The 3264-nt window shown below is 36.9% G+C and overlaps 1 pseudogene; it reads right to left on the bottom strand.

The window, feature by feature from the left end:
- Positions 1–1208: 1208 nt before the first annotated feature.
- On the bottom strand, positions 1209–2163 carry LOC121025569 (proline-rich nuclear receptor coactivator 1-like; annotated as a pseudogene).
- Positions 2164–3264: the final 1101 nt, after the last annotated feature.

The raw sequence follows: 3264 nt of genomic DNA, 5'->3' as shown, positions 1-3264 counted from the left end.
TTTCAGCCTGAAGGACTCCCTGTATGATTTCTCTTACGTCAAATCAGCTAGCAACAAAATCAAATTGTGTTTACCCAGAGTTTTAATTACTTCTTTGCTTTTGAAGGATAATTTTATCATATATATAATTCTTAATTGTCATTTTTTTCTTTCAGCACTTTAAATAGATCACCTACCATTTTCTGTCTTCAATGTTTTCTGACGAGAAATCACCTATTTCTTTTATTGATGATCTCTTGTAGAAGATGACTTTTCTCTTACTGCTCTTAAGATTCTTTGTTTTTGATGTGTGACAGATTATAATTTGTCTAAGTGTAGATTTTTTTTAAAGGGAGGGCCACTATATTATATTATTATTTAAAAGTCTGATTACACCCAATTTTGTAGGCATTAAAGTTAGAGGTATTTTAAAATTTTTAATTTTTTTTAATGTTTTATTATTATTTTTTTTTTTCTTCGAGAGAGCATGAGTGAGGGAGGGGCGGAGAGAGAGAGAACCAGACACAGAATCCGAAGCAGGCTCCAGGCGCTGAGCTGTCAGCACAAAGCCCGGTACTGGGCTTGAACCCACAAGCGGTGAGATCATGACCTGAGCCGAAGTCAGATGCTAAACTGACTGAGCCACCCAAGTGCCCCAGAGGTATTTTAAATTTGAATGGATAAATCAAAAACCAGAAATTATGTTTGGTAAATTTGGGAATGAGTGTTTTCTAGTAATTACAGATTAGAAGGCAGAAATCAATTTAGAGAAACACAGACAAACCTCATGTTTACAATGATTGTGCCACAGATTTAAATTTTAGTAGTGTATTAGTGAACTGTTCACACTTAGATCTTCACCTTAAGATTAGATAGCTATTTCTTTAAAAATAAATCTCAGTAATTTATGCAAATAAATCAGTCTTCCTTGTGCCTTAAAACACTTAAAATTTCTCCATTGTATATACACAAAACACCTACCATTTTGTAGGGCAAAATACATATTTTCATAACAATAGTATATTGTACATCTCAAGTGTGAACAATACAAACATAGCACATGGCATACAATATTTAATAATGTAAAATATAATACAAATTATTTACAATTTTTAAGCTCATCTTTTGCACTTGCATGTTATAAAGCAACATTTCCATTTATGTACCAATTTTCCTTTCAATAGTCCAGGGATTTTGAAAAAAAAACTATTTTACAGATGTACAACAATCTAAGTTTCAACTTTTAGGAGAGTTTTTAATTATACTGCCATTAACTCCTTATTTTTATTGAGGTTTCCAATGCTGCTTTCTGTCCAGTGAGTAGGAGCCTTTGGAAGAACACAAAAGAAGGAGGATCACTAAACTTTGCCCCAGCATAATTTTCCTTTTTGGTTCACTTCAGTTAGAATTGCTGATTTCTTCAAATGCATATTTCCAATGTTCTTGGTACTTATAAAAACCTTTTCCCCTGCTTCTGAATTATATCAGATGAAACAGAATCCACCCAAAAGTTATTTTCTTTTTACAGAGTAATCTTGGATAGTGTAAGTTATATTTGCTTTCCTATGTGTCTTTGGTTGTTCACACAAATGTATACCATGAACAAGCTGGCAGTGAGGAATGGCAATTTTCTCCAATTTTCCCATCTTTGATTTTAAAACCTCTCTTCTGAATGAGGGTTGGCTGGGCACCATGGGTGGCAGCAGGCCAGGGTAAGGGCTGGCTTCCTCAGTTTGGGTTATCGCCACAGGACCCAAGGCCTAATTGGTTGTCTCTCCTAATACTTCCTGTGCTCTGCTCTGGAAGTCGTGGGGCTGCACCCACCCTTGACACCTGGCCGGTGCTGTTGGTACTGATGGAAGCTGCTGGATGCTGCCTCACTGGGCTGGTCTGCACCTTCTTTTGCCACTTCTTTGGCACTGCCAGAGGGGTGCCTGTTGCTGTAGCTAAATAACAGTTGGACAGATGTGCTGGGCCGGGAGGCTGTGGGTTCAGACAGGGACAGTCTTCCCCCAGGAATTGAGGGATGAAAAAAGTGTGGGACAGTGTCAGGGGTATGGGATGTGGGGTAAAGGCAGCTAGGCGGTAGTCACCATGGGAAAGGCCCCAAAGTAACCATGAGCAGAAAATGAAAGGGGGTCCCAGGAAAAGTGGCTCCAGCTGCAGGACAAAAACGATAGTCATAGTTCTAAGAAGAAAGTGGCTCAGCAGGAAGAGAAGGATGAAGTGCAGCCAGAGATCACAGGGCAGCAGTGGCTGCTGCTAAGAGAACCCCAGTGGAGCACATGGACCATGGTCTGGGCAATGGCAGTGCAGCAACAAAGTATAGATCTTTTTAAGTTTATCTTACTTGGAGTTTGTTGTGTTTCTTAGAGGTGTAAGTAAAGTTTTTCAACAAATTTGGGTTTTCTTGTCCATTATTTCTTCAAATACTCTATTCTTTTATTTTTGTTCATTCCTTCAGGGACTTCAATTATGCATATGTCGATGCATTTGATAATGTACAACAGTACTCTTAGGCTCTGTTTTTCTTCATTCTTTTCCCCCCATTTTTCAGAGTGGATAACCTGCATTGACCATATTCAAATTTACCAATACTTTCTTCTGCCTGCTCAAATCTGCTGTTTACCCAATCTAGTGAACTTTTAAGTTCACTTATATTTTTCAATTCCAGAAATTGTATCTCTTTAATGATATTCTCAATTTTATGATGCATTGGCCTCATATTCTTCTTTATTTCTTTACTTATGATTTCCTTTAACTCTGAATATATTTATAATAGATTATTTAAATTATTTATCTAATATATCCAACATCTAGGCTTCTTCAAGGATAGTTTATATTGATTGAGTTTTTTCTTGTGTATGACCTATAATTCTGTTTCTTTGCAGTTCTTGTAATTTTTTATTGAAAACAAGGCATTTTTAATATTGTAATTCAACAACTCTGGAAATTAGATTTTTTTTTCCCCCCCCCCCCCCAGTGGTTTGCCTTTGTTGCTGTTTGAAGTTGTATTTGTTTTGTTTGTTTGTTTGCATAGTAACTTTTCTGAACTAGTTCTGTAAGTTCTGTATTCTTATTGGCCATTGAAGTCTTTGATTTATCAGCTTTATAGTCAGGTAATGATTGGACAGAGATTTCCTTAAATTCCTGGAAGCAAAATCTCTCTCATATTTTGTGAACGTGCTCTTTGTGCAAGTTCAGTCACTCTTTCAATAATCAACTGGGACGTTTATAGCTCTGCCTTAGCATTCACTTCCTACTTATGCAGTACCTCAAGGTCAA

This window comes from Herpailurus yagouaroundi, unplaced genomic scaffold (genome assembly GCF_014898765.1).
Source record: "Herpailurus yagouaroundi ecotype Mexico unplaced genomic scaffold, PumYag 67681, whole genome shotgun sequence".
Classification (NCBI taxonomy): Eukaryota; Metazoa; Chordata; class Mammalia; order Carnivora; family Felidae; genus Herpailurus; species Herpailurus yagouaroundi.
Note: the sequence above shows the minus strand (reverse complement) of the source record. Positions and strands in the feature narration are given on the sequence as shown.